We start from the raw sequence: 22,508 nt of genomic DNA, 5'->3' as shown, positions 1-22,508 counted from the left end.
GCAGAGGGAGAAGCAGGCTCCACGCAGGGAGCCCGAGGTGGGACTCCATCCTAGGTCCCCAGGATCACACTTCGGGCTGCAGGTGGCGCCAAACCGCGGCGCCACCAGGGCTGCCTTCTTTTAGGTTTTCTATATACAGTATCATGTCATCTGTGAAGAGGGATAGTTGGACTTCTTTTTTGCCAATTTGAATGCCTTTTTTTCTTTCCATTGTCTAATTGCTGAAGCTAGGACTTCTAGTACTATGCTGAATAGCAGTGGTGAGTGGACCTCCCTGTCATGTTCCTGATCTTAGGGGAAAGACTCCCAGTGTTTCCCCATTGAGAATGATATTTACCGTGGGCTTTTCATAGATGGCTTTTAAGATGTTGAGGAATGTTCCCTCTATCCCTGCACTCTGAAGAGTTTTGATCAGGAATGGATGCTGTATTTTGTCAAATTTTCCTCTGCATCTATTGAGGGGATCATATGGTTCTTGTTTTTCCTCTTGTTGATATGATCTATCATGTTGATTGTTTTAGGAGTGTTGAACCACCTTTGCATCTGGGAGATAAATCCCCTTGGTCATGGTGGTGAATAATCCTCTTAATGTACTGTTGGAACCTATTGGTCTATAATTCTCCTTTTTGGTGGGGTCTTTGGTTTTGTAAACAAGGTGAAGCTGGCCTCGTAAAATGAATTTGGAAGTATTTCCTCCGTTTCTATCCTTTGAAACAGCTACTAAACAGCTTTAACAGACTAGGTATTACTTCTTTTTTAAATGTTTGATAGAATTCTCCTGGGAAGCCACCTGGCCCTGGACTTTTGTGTCTTGGGAAGTATTTGATGACTGCTTCAATTTCTTCCCTGGTTATTAGCCTGTTCGGGTTTTCTATTTCTTCCTGTTCCAGTTTTGATAATTTGTGGGTTTCAGAAATGCATCCATTTCTTCTAGATTGCCTAATTTTTTGTCATATAGCTGCTCTAATATGTTTTTAAAATTGTTTATATTTCCTTGGTATTGGTTGTGATCTCTCCTCTTCATTCATGATTTTATTAATTTGTGTCTTGTCTCTTTTCTTTTTAATAAGGCTGGCTAGTGGTTTATCTATCTTATTAATTCTTTCAAAGAACTAACTCCTGGCTTTGTTGATCTGTACTACAATTCTTCTGGTCTCTATTTCATTGAGTTCTGCTCAAATCTTTATTATTTCCTTCTTCTGTTTGGTGTAGGTTTTACTTGTTCTTTCTCCAATTCCTTTAGGTGTGAGGTTAGCTTGTGTATTTGAGTTTTTTTCCGATTTTTTGAAGGAGGCTTGTATTGTGATGTATTTCCCTCTTAGAATTGCTTTTGCTTTATCCCAAAGATTTTGAATGGTTGTATCTTCATTTTCAGTAGTTTGCATGAATCTTTTTAATTCTTCTCTAATTTCTTGGTTGACCCATTCATCTCTTAGTAGGATGCTCTTTAACCTCAATATGTTTGAGTTTCTCCCAAATTTCTTCTTGTGACTGAGTTCCAGTTTCAAATTATTGTGGTCTGAAAATATGCAGGGGATAATCCCAATCTTTTGGTATTGATTGAGACCTGATTTGTGACTCCTATGTGGCCTATACCCTAGAAAGTTCCACGTGTACTTGAGAAGAATATGTATTCAGTTGCATTTGGATAGAAAGTTCTGTATATATCTGTGAAATCCATGTTGTCCAGTGCATCATTTAAGGCCCTCATTCCTTTGGTGATGTTCTGCTTATAAGAAAGTCCCGTGTTGAAGACTTCTACTATTAGTGTATTATTATCAAAGTATCTCTTTACTTTGGTTATTAATTGATATACTTGGCAGCTCCCACATTTGGGGCATAACTATTCATGATTATAGGTCTTCTTGTTGGATAGACCCTTTACGTATGCTATAGTGTCCCTCTTCATCTCTTACTATAGTCTCTGGTACAAACTGTAATTTATCTGATATGAGGATTGCTATCTCAGCTTTCTTTTGAGGACCATTTGGATGGTAAGTGGTTCTCCACCTTTTCATTTTCAGGCTGGACTTGTCTTTAGGTCTAAAATGAGTCTCTTGTAGACAGCATATAGATAGATCTTTCTTTTTTATCCAGTCCATTACCCTGCATCTTTTGACAGGATAATTTAGCCCATTCCTGTTCAGAGTAACTATTGAAAGATATGAGTTTAGTGTCATCATATTACCTATTCAGTCACTGTTTCTTTGAATTGTTTCTCTGGGCTCCCTCTTCTTTTACAGGGTCCCCCTTAATATTTCTTGCAGAGCTGTTTTGGTGGTCACATATGCTTTCAGTTTCTGCCTATCTTGGAAGCTCTTTATCTCTCCTTCTATTCTGAATGACAGCCTTGCTGGGTAAAGTATTCTTGCTGGGTGTTCTTCTCATTTAGGATCCTGACTATATCCTTCCTGCCCTTTCTGGCCTGCCAGGTCTCTGTGGAGAGGCCTGCTGTTAATCTGATATTTATCTTCATATAAGTTAAGAATCTTTTGTCTCAAACTGCATTAAGAATTTTCTCTTTATCTTTGGAATTTGCAAGTTTCACTATTAAATGTTGAGGTGTTGAACAGTTTTTATTGATTTTTTTTGGTGGGGGCTCTCTATCTCCTGGATCTGCATGCCTGTTTCCTTCCCCATATTTGGGAAGTTCTCAGCTATGATTTGTCAAATATACTTTGTGGTCCTCTCTGTCTCTCAGTCTCTTCTGGAATCCCAATTAGACATATATTCTTCCTTCTCAATCTATCATTTATTTCCCTAAGCCTTTTCTCATGGGCTTTTACTTGGTTTTCTCTTTTTTTGTCAGCTTCGTTCCTTGCCATCAATTTGTCTTCTATGTCACTCACTCTCTCTTCTACCTCATTAACCCTAGCAGTTAGAACACCCAGTATTGATTGCATCTCATTTAGTCTACTTTTTATTTTGGCCTGACTAGATCTCAATTCTGCAGTAATGAAGTCTCTAGAATCCTTTATGCTTTTTTCCAGAGCCACCAGTAGTTTTATAACTGCTCATGAATTAACTTTCCGATATCATATTTAAATCCAAATTCTGTAACTCTGTGACAGAGAGTATTGTTTCCAGTTTTTTCTTTCTCGGTAAATTCTTCCTTCTAGTCATTTTGTCCAATGTAGGGTGTAGGTGGTATGAGCGGGCTGAGTCAAAAATATCTACCATGGGGCAGCCCCGGTGGCAGCGGTTTAGCGCCGCCTGCAGCCTGGGGTGTGATCCTGGAGACCTGGGATCAAGTCCTGCGTCAGGCTCCCTGTGTGGAGCCTGCTTCTCTCCCTCTGCCTGTGTCTCTGCCTCTCTCTCTCTCTCTGTCTCTATGAATATATATATATATATATATATATATATATATATATATATGTATGTATATATATATATCTACCATGACCTATGTAAAATACACCCTAGATGATTCTGATGAGGTCAGAGACTGGAAAATAAAACAAAAAGAAGAACAGAACAAAATAAAACAAAATGACCACTAAAGTGAAAAACAAATTTTAAAATAAAGTGGTAAAAATAAAAAGCCAAAAACCAAAAATAAAGAAGAAGAAAAAGGAAAAAGAAATATAAGTAAAGAGAAAAAGTGGGTAGGGTGGTGGTAGTGAGGAAGTTGTAGTGGAGAGAGAATGTAGTCTACCTGAGAGGTCCTAGAGGGTGATCCTCTTGGTTCTGAGTGTATTAAGTTCTGTATGTTAGAAGATGCTCAATCCCAAAATCATATAAACCAGCAATACTTATAGAAAGCCCCAACATTGACCACCAAAACATAAAAAAGAGAAATGAGGGGGGCAGAATGGGAAAGAAGAGAGAATATAATCTCATAGAATGAACCAACACAGTGTTCCACTTAGTTCTGGGTGTATGTTGGTCGTGTTTTAGAAGGTACTAACTTCTACCATTGTAAAACAAAATGTGGCAGAAAACAAAAACAAAAACAAAAACAAATACCCATATTTCATATATCTACCAAAATTAAATTGAATATATTGAAGGAAATCCAGAAGCAAAAAATATATCTCAGATGTACAATTGTAGAAATATGTAAGTCAAAAAGGAAAAAAAAAAACTTAAAAATGAAGACTTGGTAAAATATTGTAGTTAAGGTGGGAAAAAAGAAAAAAAAACGGTGGGAAAAAAAGAAAAAAATATTGGAAATTTTTAGTCTGATGTAAAAACAAGTTGTAATAGAAAAGGAAAAAAGAGGAGTCTCTAATTCTATATACTATTTTCCCTCAGTCCTGGAGCTTTCCAGTGCTTTTGTTCAGTAAATTTGCTGTTTCCTTTTTCTTTCAGCTGGTCTTTTGGGAGAGGGTCTTGCTGTGCTGATTCTCAAGTGTGTGTACCTGAGAGAGATGTCCCACCCCCTGCAGGGTGATGGGCCCAGTGTGAGTTGTTTACCCCATGAGGCCTTTCTTCCCTGGAGGCCCCGCCTCTCCCCAGCATGGGGTGAAACAAGGATGAAAAAGAACACTGGTAGAGGCCAGGTCTCCAGCTCAGGAATCTAGCTCCCTGTGAGTAACTAACCATAGCTTCTAGTCTGCATTAGCCTGCATGCTCCCAGGCCAGCCCGGGTTCACTGATCTGCACAGCCTGGGGGGGGGGGGGCAGTAGCAGGAGAGTTCTCGGGTCCCATGCCCCCACCCCCAGCTTCTTCCTGTCCTGCTTTGTCCACCTGGGCACCCTGGGATCTGGGGCCCTGTGCCACTGGACCCATGCTCCTGGGGGCCGCCTCTCCCAAGGGAATGGGCTACCTCCATTTGTTGCCAACCTCTATGGTAAAGGACACTCTGGAGCCGGCCTGCCTATCCCACTGGCTTCTCCCAAATGCCAGAGGGCTATGTGCCCCAGCCCTTTACAGAGATCAGACCATGGTTTGCTGTGAGCTTCTCCCTGGCCCTCCTCCTCTACTGGTGACGACTACTGGAAACTGGAGGTTTCACTGCGCCTCCTGCAATTCTGTCTGACTTCCCTGCTAAGCACTTTTCTGTCAGGGAAATTCCAGCGTGGATTTTTAAGGTTGCTGCTTCTCCAGGGCTGGGCTTTCCTGCCCCAGAGGTCCTTGCGGCTACACTTTAGCCCTGCTACTCGTGGGGCCCCTCCCCCACTTTATTCTTTTTATTTTTTCTTCACCTTCCTACCCTGTTAGAAGTGAAAACTTTTCTCTCTGTAGCGTTCTGGCTGTTCTCTCTTTACATCTCAGGTTGAATTCATAGATGTTCAGAATGTTTTGAAAGTTATCTTGGTAAGTTTGTGGGGCCAGGTGAGTTGAGGATGCCTATTCTTCTACCATCTTGCCCCTCCCTCTCCCAGCTTTGATGTTCTAGAAAGTTTATCTTTATAAAGTATGCATGTTTCACAAAGGCAGAAATCAGAAAGCTACATTTTGTCTTATTATGTACTTATTCTGCATCTCACCTTTTGCACAGTTCAACATACCATACATGATTGGCTAATTTTAGAAGTACATCAGAAAATGTCGTGATTAATTTAAATTATTTCATAGAACCAAATCAGCATTACCAAATGGGGGAGGTTTTCTTTGTATGGTCTTACTGTTCATTCCACTTTGATTTATGGTGAGTTAGTTCTCGATCTCCCTCACGATGGTGTAAACTTTCTGAGGATAAGAAAATGTCACCCTCATTTTTTGTTGCTGTTCCTTCTATACCTTGACTCTGCTTTATTCAATAAATGCCATAAGCTCAATGAAGTGAACCAACTTTTTTTTCTAAAGTGGGAATGTAACTAAAAAGGAAGAAACAAAACCCAACACCTCACACTGAATAATTTGTAAATTCTCTAAGCAGAGTTTGTTATGGAGCCCGACCAGCACCAAGAACTCTTTTGTCTATTTTTCAGTAAGGGTGGCAAAAAAATGCAGCTCATGGGGATTGATGTGGAGCTTGGTCCTATGAGTGGGAGGGCACTGGATGTTTATAGTTAGCAAACCCTGATTGCCTGAGTGGTGCCAAGGTGATTAGTATTAGAATGCATTTCTTCAGTTTATTCTATAAAACCAACTAGGGCAATGCAGAATGGCTCACTGAACACTGACTGAGCTACACTTGAATTTTACAGTATTAGCTGTGCATTGTAAGCTTCTAAATGGATGTTACTTGATGGCAACTAAATGGTCACTTGGTTGCTTCCAACTGGACATTGCTAAGCAATACTAAGCAAATGACAAAAAAGTTGTTGGCATAAGAAGTTTAAGGTTGTTATAAGCAAACTTACTTTCTATGTTTTTCAGTTCATATGGTAAAAATAGCTTCTCACACAGTTCTCATATTCACAACTCTGTTGAAGAGAGCAGATGGACTGAGCCTAATAGTTCAATGTTTAACCCCAAATTTTGGGAGTTGTTTGATTCAGACGTGTCCCTAGACCCATCACCTGAGCCCAAGCAAGTGGGTTCATGATATAGGTGTGGCTACTTCCACTGAAACATTAGGAAGTGTGTGTGATGGCACACAGTCTGTAGAAAAGGACACAGGGGTCCTAAGACAATAACATAGATGCCTGATGTGATGGATATTTGGATATTCATACTGGTACTCTGCCATCCAATGGGAAATCCCCCTTTTATTTGAAAGAAAAAGTAAGCATGAGCACATCAGGCTCATTTGTGAAGGAAAAAAAACAGAGTGACCTGGATCTGTGATGTTTCATAACATAATCGAACATTAAAGTAAGGAGGATCTCAAAAACTCTTCTGTGGCCAATTTTCACATTTTACTTGATTGAACCTGACAGCGGCTATATATATTTATATTTATATTTATATTTATATTTATATTTATATTATTTATATTTATATTTATATTTATATTTATATTCCAATTCAATTAATAAGCTTAAACTTAATTACATTTCATAGAAAGGCAATAGATGTGCTCCTGCAGCTATGTATGAGCACTAACACATGTCCACGATGGTTTCTCGAGGAGTGTTGATTCTAGAATCAAGGTAATCCTTCAATTAAAAATGACCTATTTCATTCCGAATTTATAAAACAAATGAACAGGTGCTTAAATGTCAGGAAACTTCTTTTAATAATGTCCTCATTATTTTTTTTCTTTCTGACTCTTAACAAAGTTTGAAGTATTACCAACATGAAGTTGCTTTTTTAACCATGTTCAAAATGATTGGTTTTCAATTTCTATTGATAATGTCTGTTCCCAGTACATAGCTATTTTTTTCAGTAAATTCCCTCTGTCATAAATGTCATCATGATTTCCATCTAATGCACAAATCCAATTTTCTCTGAAGCAATACCAGAATTATCTAAATCAACAGAAATATTTTCTTTTTAAAAAATTTATTTGAGAGACAGAGTATGAGTGAGTGAGAGAGGAACAGATAGGGAGAGAGAGAATCTCAAGGAGACCCCCACTACCCCACTAAGCACAGAGCCCCACGGAGGGGCTCCGTCCCAGGACCCTGAAATCATGACCTGAGCTGAAACCAAGAGTTGGCTGCTTAACCAGCTGAGCCACCCAGACGCCTTTCAACAACTTTTCAAGTGAAGTAAAATATGACTTCAGAGTAATGTTATTTTCAGAAAGTTATGTTCTTTGGTTGAGATTTGAAGTGAGAACTAGAACATAAGCTGGGAAGTGATTAATTTTTTACTTAATATTAAAAGGTATTTAAAATAGATCTGTAAGGAGGACAATTGCTTTTAATTTTGATAACTAGTATTTTTAAAGAGAGAGCACATGAAATAAGAATGTGCAATCAAAATAAGAATTCTATTTATAAATAGCTCTTTTGGTCACTATATGCTTTCAATTCTAAATTTCTTATATGGAATCAATAAGTAATGGCCATTGTCTTATGTTAGTAACAGTATGGTTTTATTTTACCAATATTTTGGAGAAACTCAGAAATTTTCCATTAACAAATATTTCAACTTGTAGTTTATACATTGCTTGAATTTTCTGGCTTTGTTTCTTTCTCCTTGTTGAGTTTCTAGATCATTGTTTCTTAAAGAACAGCACAAGTCAGAATAATCTCCCCAGATTGGTTGTTATGTGTACAGATTCTTGGGCCTAGCTTAGGTATCCCGTACTACAACATTAGAATTTCCAGGTCCCAAGTTCAGAATTGGAATTTTTACAAATTTCCCAGATGATTTTCTGAAGAATAAATTTTAAGAAACCATGAACTTACAGATGGAATCTGGATATTAGGGAATCCCTGAGTGGCTCAGTGGTTTAGCACCTGCCTTCGGCCCGGGACATGGTCCTGGAGTCCCGGGATCAAGTCCCACATCAGTCTCCCTCTGTGGAACCTGCTTCTCTCTCTACCTGGGTCTCTGCCCCTCTCTCTGTGTCTTCCATGAATAAATAAAGTCTTTTTAAAAAAAGGAATCTGGATGTTAAAGTTTCATGAACTTGAAAGATCAATGAAAATATGTTCATTTCAATCAAATTCCTACCTGTTATAATTTAGTAATAAATGACATCCATCTAATTTAACTCAGGGTCCCACTTTTATAAAGACTTGATTCTTCTGCCCTCACAATACTTTTGGGTCTATAGGAAATTAGAACATTGGGCATTTTTCCTTGAAAAGTGAGTTGATTGTATAGGTCAGCCTTCATTGGGAAAATTTTCTTAACCTATTTTACTGTAATAATTGTATAAGTATCTATATTTTAACATTTTTGTAAAAACAAAGATGTGCAGAGGGAGAGGGAGAAGCAGGCTCCCCGCTGGGCAGGGAGCCCAACATGGGGCTCAATTTCAGGACCATGGGATCATGACCTGAGCCAAGGGCAGATACTTAACTGACTGAGCCACTCAGGTGCCCTGGAACCTTATCTTTACAGATAATAAAGGGTATCATTCCAAACATGACCAGTTTGCCCTTCACAAAGAAAGTACTATGATATCTCAAATGGTAGTTCTCATATTTTTCTGTTACTATGTATGTTTGAGATTTAAATATGCATACATAGAGAGATGGACTTAAATGGTCATTAATCCTATAACCCTGAAAATATTTTCTTTGCTATATATCTTTGGCTATATTTTCACATTCACTATGAATTTTCTCCCAAATATAATACTGGATAATTAGTGGTTTTAGGTCAATAAACAACAAAACTTTACTAGCAAAATTCAACAAAATTCAATTTAAGAAAACCCAATAGTATAAAAATACACTGGAATTGATACACCTGGGTGGATCAGTTGGTCAAGCGTTCAAGTCTTCATTTTGGCTCAGGTCATGATTTAATGGGTCATGGGACCATGCCACCTGTGAGACTCCACACTTAGCCAAGAGTCTGCTTGAAAATTCTCTACCTCTGCCTCTTTGTCCGCTTGTGAACATGCTCTCTTTCTCTCTCTCAAATAAACAAATCTTTTTTAAGAAGTGACACTTTAAATAAAAATGATCACAAGCATGACAATCAAAACATAATTTCACAAAGGTGGAAGAAAAATCTTGAGATATTTTAAATTTTAACAGCTTCTTTAAGTTTTCAAATGTATTTTTCTTAATTCAGGTTAGTAATTAATATTTATGCTTAAATGATCCAATTATGCAGAATTCTACATATAATTGTTTAAATATATTGTGTGCCATTTGCTTGAGACTTAAAATCATCATAAGAAAATATAAAGCTCTTTTACTGAATCAGTTTGTTAAAATGCAAAAACCATTTATCAAGAAGAGTTCCTTAGATAGATGGATACATTGAGGTATATTGATTGACTTCAAATGTCCTACGAAGAACATTTAGAGGCAAGCTGCGATTTCTAACAGCAAAGCAAGAAACCAAGAATACCCTGTTTAGAAGATTAAAGGCAGCAAGAGCTATTGTGTAAAAGTAATAACTAATATTTAGTACTTTTTCTTTGGATAACATGGGGGAATAATGTTACAGAGGTTCAGAAATGTGATTTTCCAGGAACTAAAAAAAGCAAACGATCCACATCTTCCTTAACTGCAATAATGCACACTGACTCATGATCTCTGATTCATTGACTGACATGGAAAACACAGCAAATAAGCCAATATATTTATTTATTTTTATAGCTTTGGCTTCTTTCCTCATTATTTTATGCCTACCTTTATTTTATGATGTTTGTCCTTTCTGTGGTTTTCTAGTGACTAATTTCTCTTCTCAGTATGTTTCATATTTTGTATTTTTACACGTCTGTTAGTTTATTATTGGATCCTGCACTTGCAAATGATACATGGGTGAACATCTGAATTTTATTCTCTTTGTTTAAAGGTGCAATGTTTAATTCAGTAACCGCTAGCTACATTTGGCAATTGGCCATTTAAATTAGAATTTATATTAATTCAAGTTAAATAAAATTTAAAATTCCACTTCTTAGTCACTAGTGACATTTTAAACGTGTGATGTCTTCATGTTATGGCTACTGTATCAGCACATGAAAAAGAATATTTCCATCAGATCATAACGTTCTATCAGATGCTGCTGCTTGAGTTTTGTTTTGGCAGATGGGTAACTACTTGCAGATCAACTTAAACTTTTTGAGACTCATATTTTAGCTCTCTCATGAGAGCTGTCCAGTATTTATTGTAGGCCAATTCTAGCTCTTTTACTAAGCTTTGGCCCTTCTGGGATTTCTATGGAATGCCTGGTGTGTTCAATGAAGTGTTTCACTTGGTCCGCTTGGAACTCCAGTGTCCCTGATGCATGTGAATGCTCTAAGACATTTTCACCTAGCCACAACTTGGGACTTGTTAAGGTTAGTATTTAGACAATAACATTGGTAGACCACTGTTCTGCAATTTTTCTCTGTTCCTTCCTCTCTGTTCCTCTGACTCATATATTCTAGGTGCTTCATGCTCCCTGACTTCTCATGTCTACCTCCTCAACTTAGGAAGGATATTATAGTCTATGTAGATTTTACTGTTTGCCTCATGGTCTGCAAAATGTCTCAAGGGGTGGGGGGCACCAAGGTGGTGTAGTCGGTTGAACTCCCAACTCTTGCTTTTGGCTCCAGGTTGTGATCTCAGGGTCTTAAGTTCAAGCTCCATGGCAGGCTCTGTGCTGAGCATGGAGTCTGCTTGAGATTTTCCCTCCTTATCTCCCTCTGCCCTTATCCCCCCCTTGCCCCTTCAAATGAATAAATAAATATATATTTTAAAAAGTCTCAAAGGATAAATCCAAGGCAGCTGCAGGGCTTTCTTTGTTTATTTTCTTTCTCTTGGAAATAACTATTCTACCTCATCAGTTATATAACATGAAAAGAAGATATTCACAGAAGTCATCCAATTTTCCAGTCTTTCTGGTGAGATAGCAAAGACAGGACATAACTGGTATTACTTACTAATACTTTGTTCAGGATTTTGTGTCTGTGTTTATGAGGATACTGGTCATTTGTTTTTTGTAGTGTCTTTCTAGGCCACAATGTTGACTTATTGCCATAGACTGAGTCATGGCCCCCCATAGGAATCCACATCCTCACCTCCAGATCTTGTATGTTACTGCATGTCGAAAAGTGATGCAAATGTGATTTAAATAAGGACCTTGAGATGGGGAGTGTATTCTGGATTATCCTTCTGGCCCCAATTCATCCCATGGTTCTTATAAGTGGAGAATCTTTCTGAGCTGAGCTTTGAAGGAGATGTGACTACGGAGGGGTGGAAGTACTCAGGAGGACTCCACCCTCTAGTCCTGGCTCTGAAAATAGAGGGAGTACTCCATCATCCAAGAAAGAGAGGCAACCTTTTTAAGATTAAAAGTGAGCAAACAGATTCTCCTTTAGAGACTGTAGAAAGTATCAAAGCTCTGCAAACACCTTGATGTTAGCCTGGTGAGGTTCATGTTGAATTTCTAATTTACATACATGGAAAATAATAAATTTTCATTGTTTCCAGACCCTGCATCTGTGCAATTTGTTATAGTAGCAGTAAAAAATGAATACACTTGGGTTATGCTGACAACATAAAACACATTTGGAAATGTTCCTTCTTCCACTATGGTGTGAAACATTTGTATGCAATTGGTATTCTTTTTCTTTAAATAATTATAGAATTCACAGTGAAAGCACACTGTGTCCTAGAGTCATTTTTTTCAAGATTTGTATTTATTTAGTTAACAGAGAGAAAGAGACAGAGATAGAGATAGCACCAGTGGGGAGGAAAGGGAGAAGCAGGCTCCCCACAGAGCAGGGAGCCCTAAGGAGGGCTCAATCCCAGAATCACTGGAACATGGCCTGAGCCAAAGACAGAAGCTCAACTGACTGAGCCACTCAGGTGCCCATCCTAGAGGCACTTTTATTCAAAGTTTGTAATTACAAGTTCAATTTGTTTAAGAGATAATCATCTATTGAGATTGTCTATAATTTCCTTCTGTTAGCTTAATCAATAGGTTGTATCTTTGAAAGTATTTTCTTTTCAATATTGTCAAATTTGTGTACCTGAAATTGTTCATAATGTTCCCTTATTTATTTTATTTTATTTTTTTAGTTATTATAATGTCTCTATTGATGTCTTATGTCCTCTCTCATTCACAATAAGGAAAATTTGAACTTTTCCCCTCAGTTTGGCTAATTTTAAAATTTTGCTTCTTTTTCAAAGAACACTTTTTCTTTTCATATGTTTACATAATTCAACCATAATTTGCTTGGAATTAACTACTTTTATACCCTGGTTTAGATTATAGAGTAAACTTGAGTTGATGATGAAAAAGAAAAAGAAAGAAAGAAAAGAAAAACTTTAAACAATTATTTCTTCAAAAATTTTTTCCTGCATCTTTCTCCTTTCTGAAATGAGAATTTACAAGTGTTAGAACATTTAATATTATCTTTCATGTCACTGATATTCAACTCATTTTAAAAAACACTATTAATCTCTTTGCTTCAACCTGAATACATCTTATTGGCATATCTTTGAGGTCCCTCTTCTTCCCTACTACACAGTCCAATTTTCTGTTTAGTCTAATCAGTGAAAATTTAATTCTAACTGTTGAATTTTTGTTTTGAATTTTCTTTATTGTGTATATTATCATTTTTTGAAGTGTTGTATCTATTAACACATCACAGCCATATTTCTTACAAATTCTTTTATATATTTACAATAATTGTTTTAAATATCTTGCTTTCTGATTTTAATAACTGAGCCATATAGGGGGCCATTTTTGTTGATTATATATTCTCTTTATTACAAGCCAACTTTTCCCCTATTTATGATCATCTCATATTTTTATTTTGTTCCTGACATTGTATGTAAAACAGTGGAAACACACACCTCTCTCTCTCTCTCATCCTCTCTCTCTTTTTCTCTCTCTCTGTATATATGTATATATATACACATCTGTTTTTAATATTTTATTAAAACATATATACATCTGTTTTTAATATTTTGAAGATCTATATATGTAGATATATATATATATTTGTTTATCTAATTTATAAAACCTACTCTCTTAGCAACATTCAAATACATAATATGGCATTATTAACTATAGTCATCATGCTGTATATTACATTCCCAAAACCTATTTATTTTATAACTGAAAGTTTATACCTTTCATCCCTCTCCCTCATCCACTGCCTCTGGCAACCACCAATATATTTTCTGTTTGTATGAGTTCAGTGTTTTAGATTCCACATATAAGTGAGAACATAGAGTATTTGCCTTTCTGTATGATTTATCTTACTCAGTATAATATCTTCAAGGTCCATTCATGTTGTCACAATGGCAGAATTTCCCTCTTTTAAGGCTGAAAAATACCCAGATGCATATATAAATCATCTTTTCTTTTTTTTTTTTTTTAAGATTCTATTTGATTTTTCATGAGAGACAGACAGAGAGAGAGAGAGAGAGAGAGAGAGAGAGAGGCAGAGACACAGAAGGATAGCAGGCTCCATGCAAGGAGCCCGATGTGGGACTCGATCCTGGGACTCTAGGATCTGGGCTGAAGGCAGGTGCTAAACCACTGAGCCACCCAGGGATCCCCTAAATCATATTTTCTTTAACCTTTTATCTGTCTATCATTGTTTCTATGCCTTGGCCTTTGTAAATAATGCTGCAATCTACATGGAGGGCACAGCGTCTCTTTGAGATAGTGATTTTGTTTCTTTCAGATATATAACCAGAAGTAGAATTGCTGGATCATATGGTATTTCTGTTTTTAATATTTTGAAGATCCAGTGCATGGGTGGCACAGTCAGTTGAGAGTCCCATTCCTGATTTTGACTCAGGTCATGATCTCAGGGTCATGAGATTAAGCTCCTCATGGAACTTTATGCTCAGCATAGAATCTGTTTGAGTTTCTCTCTTTTCCTTTTCCTCTGTCCCTCCTGCTCATACTTTCTCTCTCTAAAATAAATTAACTAAAAATATTTTGAGGAAACTCCATGCTTATTTTAATTGGCTGCACAAATTTACATTTCCACCAACAGTGCACAAAGTTTTCTTTCCTCCATATGCTCACTAACACATGTTGTCTCTTATATTCCTGATGATCGCCATTCTAATAGATATGAAGTAATATCTCATATTTTCAATTTGCATTTCCCTCAGGATTAGTGACCTTGCACACATTTTCATGTGTCTGTTGACCATTTGTATGTTTTCTTTGGAAGAATATCTAGTTATATCTTCACACTTTTTAATCAGATTGTGTGTTAGTTTACTATTGACTTGTATGAGTTATTTATATATTTTGGAAATTAACTCCTTGCCAGGTATGTGGTTTGCAAGTATTTTCTCTTGTTCAGTAGGCTGCCTTTTCATCTTATTAATGACTTTGTTTGCTTTGTAGAAGATTATTACCTTGATGTGGTCCCACTTGTTTACTTTTCCTTTTGTTGTCTTACTTTTGGTGTTAAATTTAAAAAGAATCATTGTCAAGACCTATATCAAGGAACTTATTCTATGTTTTTGGTTTCTTCCTCCAATAATTTGATGGTTTCAGATTTTACATTCAAGTTTTTAATCCATTTTCAGTTAATTTATTTAGGTTTATTTCTTCTGTGATTATCCAAACTCTCAACATTCTGGGTCTTCACCACATTCTTGATCTTGTTGGCATGTGAGCTCCAAGAGTGTGGATTGTTTTTGTAGGTATTTTGGTTCCCGTTTTGGATTCAACCAGTTCTGGCATCCATGAACTCTGAGACTGTGAAGACCTCTGTTTCTTCTTTGTGCTCTTCAGCCCCTTCATCACTTCCTCTCACTTACTAAAACTCAGGGAGAATGATTCGCCTACTGAGTATATTCTTGTATCTAGTGTTCCTTCAATTTCAATTCTCCCTTTTAGTCCACAGAATTTTTAAGCATCAGCTGATTTCTCTTTCTCCCTATAATATATCTCTATGTACAGTCACCTTCCTCTTTTGTCTGCTTCCTCTTTTATCTACTTTGCCTGGGCATGCCACTCTGTCTTTATGCTTTTATATGACAGGCCCCTTGATGTCCAAAGTTCATTTCCCAAAGTCTCCCTATATCTACTACACTTTGATAGCCTCATATAAAAAGAGTATGAGGTTTTTTTCCAGGTATTTTCTTGTTTTTACCATGCAAGTAGTTATTTCCCAACATTGTCTATCCTAACAGGAATGAAAGTTTTCTCATAAGGTCTAATATTATGATCCATTAATCACTGTGATTGCAATAGCAATAAGACTTTGTCTTTCATGTTTCAATTTTTAAGTTCCTGCAAAATGTTACTGTTGATTCCAGAAAATTAAAAATATATGTGTTTGGCTAAAAATGTTCTTGCATTAGCAGTCCATGACTGAATTTCTTCCAGCTTCATTCATTTAGCAAATACTGAGTTTCTACTATAAACATAGCATTATGATAGATGTTGGGAGGATCACAAATAAACAATGTAGTAAGGCAATGTTTTTCTCTAAATACCAGAGGAATATTTCAGAAAAATAATATTTAAAAACTGGAACTTATTTTCACCTGATGGTCAGAACTGAGGAAAAATTTCTAGTAAAGTCTCAGAATTGAAATATCCGACATGAGTTTGATGCAAGAATCAGAGTTTATAGCTGAAGCGTGCATTTCTACCAACTGACACAGAGCAAACTGACCGATTTGAGTGTCTTTGAAATAATTTGTCTCTTGCACTATGACTCAGTTCTGATCACTTACATGTCATCTCTGCCAATAAGAAAAAAGCACAACTGTCACTATTTGCAGTTTTTTAATGACATATAGTCAGAATACATTCACTTTCTGCACACTATCTAATTGTATTGAAATTCATTGTAGGTAAAAGTCACACATCAACAGTGGAACAAGTGGTATAGAGTATAGTACAGACTTACAGCACTAGATTATTTTTAATGCAACAGAGAAACTACTGTTGCAAAGCTATAGACAGGAAGTGTACTGGTGCAGTCTTGTTGGAGACTTCAGATTTTCAGGTGCTCCACTGGTTATGCCAGATTTTATGAACTGGTATGAGAAGTGCAATGCCTCAAAAAGTGGGTAAACATCCCTTGATGGACGTTTATGGATTAGTGGAAAGTGGGGAAAAACAGCTTGCTTGAGATTACCATACCAAAGTATGAAAGTATCATTTATTCATATTATAGAAATCTGATATGTTGCTGTTTGCACAGGTTCTGCACATGCCTTCAGAGGGTTTAACATTTTCAAAAATTTGCCCTCCATGCTAGAAACTATCTCTTGAAGACAATGGGCTTTGTGACTTTCCATGGACAGAGATTAATCAGCCACCTTCCTAGTTATCTCATGCCATTCTTTATTTCTTAATAGTTTACCGACTAGTACATAGCATGATGAGGCCTAGCAAGAGGGGCTAACTCTTGATTTTGGCTCAGATCATGATTCAAAGTCCTGGAATCAGCCCCATATTGGTTCCAGAGTCTGCTTTCCCTCTCCCTCTGCTCCTTCCCTGCTTGCATGCTCTCTCTCTCAATAAACAAATAACAACAATAACAAAAATCTTTCTTTAGAAAGGCTTATAGGTACTTTAAAAAGTGCTTAACATCACTCATCATCAAGGAAACGCAAATCAAAGTCACAAAGAGATATCACCTCAAACGTGTTACGATAGCTGTTTTTATGTCAAATGTCAAAAAATAACAAATGTTGGCAAAGTGGGGAGAAAAGGGAAATATTCTTTTTTTTCTTTCTTTTGTAAAAGTGTACCCAAGGGGGGTCTTGGTGGTTCAGTTAGTTAAACATCTGACTCTTAATTTCAGCTGGGGTTGTGATCTCGGGGTGGTGAGATGGAGCCCTGCATCAGACTCAGAGCTTAGTGGGGGGAGTCTGCTTCTCCTCCTTTCTCTGCCCCTCCCCCTGCTTGCGTGCACTCTCACTCTCTTGTAAATAAATAAATCTTTTTAAAAAAGTGTCCCCCTGTACATTGTTGGTGGAAATATAAACCCTTATCACCATTGTAGAAAACTATATGGAGGTCCCTTAAATAAAACCCTAAAAATAGAGGTACCATGTATTTCAGCAACCCTTCTTCTGGACAAATGTTTAAAGGAAACAAAATTAGTATCTGGAAGAGATGTTGGCATTCCCATGTATATTTCAGCATTATTCACAATAGTCTCTGTGTTTATGTGTGTGTGTGTGTGTGTGTGTGTGTGTGTGTGTGTGTTCATATTCAGTCTTAAAATTAAGGAGATTCTCCTACTTGTAACAACATGGATTAACCTAGACAACATTATGCTAAGTGAAACAAGCCAGACGCAGGAAGATAAATGTTGCATGATCTTATTTACAGAGAATTTTTTAAAAATCAGAGTCTGGTCAATCTATTTAGTGCTTTGGCTTCAGTGTTGGTCTCCTCAGATAGGCTTTTAGTGATTCTCAGCTATTGAGCATAAGGTAAAGAGAGTGATAGAGAATGATATGGAATAGTCCTTGCCTGCTTGTCATCTGTTTACCTAACTACCTACTTATCTTTTTTCTAAAATCTATCTATTCATCTCATTCTGCACTTAGTGATATACTTCTTATAGTCTAAGCAGTCTCTTTGGAAACAAAGGAGATAGAAAAGAAGTGAGTATTAATAAATCAATAGATAACTAGAAGGTTAAATGTCTAAAAGCCGGGAATTTACTGAGAAATCTTATAAATCAGTTAGATTTAAGTGCCTTTCAAATATGTTTCTCCACATTGGAATTCAATACCGAACTTAAGGATAATCTTACAATCTACAACGATTGGTACTTATTTAATTGACTTTAATTTTATTGATTGTCACATAAAATGTACTATTGTAAAATATCATTGACACATTTGTTTAAATATTTATTTAAAAATCGTCAATATTTATTTAAAACTGTCCACATTTTTTAAAAAGTCTATTTAAACATTTTAATATTTTCCATCTGAAATTAAAAGTACAATACAGGATAGGAAGGATAATAAAATTTTAATTTAATTTAAATTTTTAAAGTTTATTTATTTATTTATTTATTTATTTATTTATTTATTTATTTAATCATGAGAAGCACACAGAGAGGCAGAGACAGAGGCAGAGGGAGAAGCAAGCTCCATGTAGGAAGCCCGATGTGTGACTCGATCCAGGGGCTCAGGATCGTGCCCTGAACTGAAGGCAGACGCTCAACTGCTGAGTCACCCAAGAGCCCCCCAAATTTAATTTTAAACAATATAGGCTACCTTGGTGGCTCAGTGGTTGAGCCTCTGCCTTTGGCTCAGGTCATGATCCCTGGGTGCTGGGATTGAGTCCTGAATGGGCTCCCCAGCAGGGAGCCTGCTTCTCCCTCTGTTTATGTCTCTCTATCTGGGTGTCTCTCATGGATAAATAAGTAAAATCTTTTAAAAATTTTTAAAAAGGGGGATCCCTGGGTGGCGCAGCGGTTTAGCGCCTGCCTTTGGCCCAGGGCCCAATCCTGGAGACCTGGGATCGAATCCCACATCGGGCTCCCGGTGCATGGAGCCTGCTTCTCCCTCTGCCTATGTCTCTGCCTCTCTCTCTCTCTCTCTCTCTCTCTCTGTGACTATCATAAATAAATAGAAATTAAAAAAAATAAATAAACATTTTAAAAAAATACCTGTTTTATTTTTTTTAATTGTATATAATTCAGGAACCTCCAGGATTCACCATATTGTACAGAGTATATTAATTTTAAAATGTATCTAAGAGTTTTTGGAGAAGATAACACAACCATCTATTATGAAAAGCAAACAAAATGTATGATAAACTAAAAAATAACTTAGTTTCTTTGTAAATTCTTGTCTAAAATAATCTTGGAATAAGTGTTCCATATAGGGAATTATTAATTTGAAGTCTGCATAATTTTGTGAGCAAAGTACTTAAAGAAATTTAGCTGGATTGAAAATACAATGAACTTTCTAAAAAAGCATTTTATTTCTGTAAGAATAAAATATCGTAGTGTTAAAATGTTTAGCTACACATGTGAGAAGAATTAGTAGAAGACTCATAATATAAACTGGTAGATGTGTGGTCTTTTGATTTTTTTAACCTCAAAAATAAAAATGTTAGTTATTTCACTAGCAAAACCTGGACTATTGGGGAATAAGAGAGAATTACAATCTGAGACAAACAAACTAGACAAAACCATAGGCACGACCAATGAAACAAAGGGGAGGCACTTTTTTTTTTTTTTTTTGAAAAGGGGGTGAGTTGGAAAGGCTATTATAACAAGAAGTCTTTGGAGTAAACTGGGAGTTTGAAGTATGGTGGTTCTCATTAGCTGAGCTGTTGCCCCTGGAGATAAGAAAAGTGTCTCAGGCTGAAGAGTAGAGTAGTATCTGGTGCAAGGTCAAATCCCTGTAAGGTCCAGTCCATCTCTTCCTATTGGGTCTGCAATTGACTACTAGTGAGGGTTTGAGAGCTCCTTCTGCTGAAACCTCCATACTCCATCCTAGTGAGGTTTCCTGTTGCTAATATTCACATTTTCAGATCAGCTGTCTTATTTCCTCCTCATCTTCCTGAGTTCTAGAAGTAACAGACCTTCTCTATGATGCCCAGATGAAGAGTTGGGAGGATTATTTTTGATTCAAATATTCAGCGATCATTTAAATGAAGAGTAAATCAGCAGAGAACAACAACAACAAAACTATGATGCTTGTGGAACAATGATTGAAATGCCAATTGTCTTCACATATTCAATGTGGGAGGTGTATGCATGTGCAGGTGCATGTTAGCAGAGGACATCGCCCTCATACCATGTCATTAAGAGCTTCCTTTTAGGAATATAGAACTAGCATGTTTGTAACATCATCATCACTTATTTTGTTCAATTTAAGCCTGTGTACTATAATTATATTATGTGTTGAGGTTTAGTCGGGAGTTTTCTCTTTCAATTTTTGTTTTCTTTCATAAACTCTTACTGGCTCAAAATGTATATGTGAATTCCATCACACATATGCTGTGATGTTGGAGGAAATTCAGTCTTATTCTAACCCTTACTGATAATGGGAATTGACATGGTGCCCTTCACACAAGGAACAAAGATTTTTATTCCCATAAAATTTCATTGGTAAAGAATAAGCATTTTTCTCAGTCTAAATTTGATGTCTATTGAGGTAGAAGAAAATGAATGATTGGCTCTGAGTCCAGTAAATTATGAAAAGATCTGGAATTAACCCTTAGCATTTCCTATCTTGAGGCAATCATGTCATTCTATAAGATATGTAGAAACCTATTTAATAGTTTAGAAGGGCATGTAAAAATAAAGAAAAATGAATTTAACTTTGTATGATCTTTAATAATTGTTAAGATCTTTGATTGCCTTCTCATTGGACAAAAATTCACAGTGGAAACTACTTAAAAAGGAGCAAGTGATAGTAATTCATAATTAAATATGACCATTTTCAAGGTTAATTAATATTACTGAGGTTAATTCCAATATAATTTAAGTAGCCAATTAAATAAATTAAACATTTAATAGGCTGAGGGAAATGAGAATTTGGGGATGTTAAGGTGTCTTAATTTGCATTAGAATGCAACAATAAATATTGCCATTTATACACAAAAGCCTCTAGGATGAGAATGTAGTGAACTGAATTACTTTTTAGTGATGTTAGAACTTCACTAAGAAATATGTACAGATAAAAAATTACCTTTGTAGGGATCCCTGGGTGGCGCAGCGGTTTGGCGCCTGCCTTTGGCCCAGGGCGCGATCCTGGAGACCCGGGATCGAATCCCACATCGGGCTCCTGGTGCATGGAGCCTGCTTCTCCCTCTGCCTGTGTCTCTGCCTCTCTTTCTCTCTGTGTGACTATCATAAATAAATAAAAACTTAAAAAAAAAAATTACCTTTGTATTGGTCAGAATGCTAGAACATGTCTCTGAAAAGCATCCAGTTTGTTCAATTCTTACAAGTATTTAAAGAATGTTTAACATCTTTGGTTATAATCCCTGAGTTATACGTAGCATACCTACAGAGTCCACATATATAGTGGTAGTATAACTTTTATAAGTCTTACTTCAAAAACATGCAAAAAAGCATTATCTGTATATTTCAACTTAGGATATATTTCTTAAAGCAAAACATATGATTGGATTCATCAGAATTTTATAATATTTTAAGAGTCATGCTATAGTCAAATGTATTAATTTCCATGCCCATGTATAGCTTATTCCCTCATTGACTTTAGGCATGGCCAGAGGACTTCCTGTAGACAATGGTCATTGAGTGAATTTGACACAAATGGAAACTTAATAGAGTTTATGCGTTGGCTGTGATGTCTCAAAAATACTTCCATAAGATGATTATTTTTTTTCTTTTTTTTCATAAGATGATTATTTAAAGAAGATCCATCTCACCTACTGGAAGATGAGGGATTCACAAGGAGAATTGAGGTGCTCCATTCAATAGCCAGAAACAAAAGCCAGCTGCAGTCATGAGTATGATTCTAGATGAGAAAAAGAACTGCCTAAGTCCATCCTAATTGCTGATTCTCAGAATCATGGGCCAGTAAATGAGTGTTCATTTAAAGTCAGTAAATTTTGGAGTGGTTTGTTGAACCTCAAGAGGTAACTTACTTACATAGACCCACACTTTCCTAACTTTAATCTTTCACATCAATCACTCTGGTTGGATAGTCTGATTATACAGCTCATTTTCTTTCCTGAATCATAATGGAAAGAGATTTAAGGCGCATACATTAGGAAAGAGAAAGTATAGTATAGTAGCAGTATGACAAAAAGTCTGAGTCATACACAGCTAAGCTCAGAGATGTTTAAGGATCAGGTAATGAGTTGTAAGGGATATTAATTTAAGAATCCATGGAGCACAAATCCTGTGTATCTCTCACTGCATCACCTCAGCTGAGAGCCTTTTATGTCTAAATGAATAAATGATTTTAAATCCCTTTTATTCTCACTTAAATTATTTTATTTTGTGGAACCACATCATGTATGCTTACTGATTTTCATTTCATGATTCAAATTTAGTTTGTTATTTGAGTGTGAAAATTGATTTTGCATAGATATGGTAAACCATATATGCTCATGAAATGATAGATTTCAAGAAATAATCATCTTAAAACAACCTTCCATTGTGAAT

The 22,508-nt window shown here is 36.4% G+C and overlaps 1 long non-coding RNA gene across 2 annotated transcripts in view; it reads left to right on the top strand.

Annotated features, from left to right (window-relative positions):
- The window catches only part of LOC102151819, a 125,287-nt gene extending 103,070 nt beyond the window's left edge, over nt 1–22,217 (top strand). For both annotated transcript variants that reach the window (XR_005357721.1, XR_005357715.1), the window contains one exon: nt 21,739–22,217. This is a non-coding gene — a long non-coding RNA (uncharacterized LOC102151819). The remainder of the gene's footprint in view (nt 1–21,738) is intronic.
- The last annotated feature ends 291 nt before the right edge of the window (nt 22,218–22,508 follow it).

This window comes from Canis lupus, chromosome 4 (assembly GCF_011100685.1).
Source record: "Canis lupus familiaris isolate Mischka breed German Shepherd chromosome 4, alternate assembly UU_Cfam_GSD_1.0, whole genome shotgun sequence".
NCBI lineage: Eukaryota > Metazoa > Chordata > Mammalia > Carnivora > Canidae > Canis > Canis lupus.
Note: the sequence above shows the minus strand (reverse complement) of the source record. Positions and strands in the feature narration are given on the sequence as shown.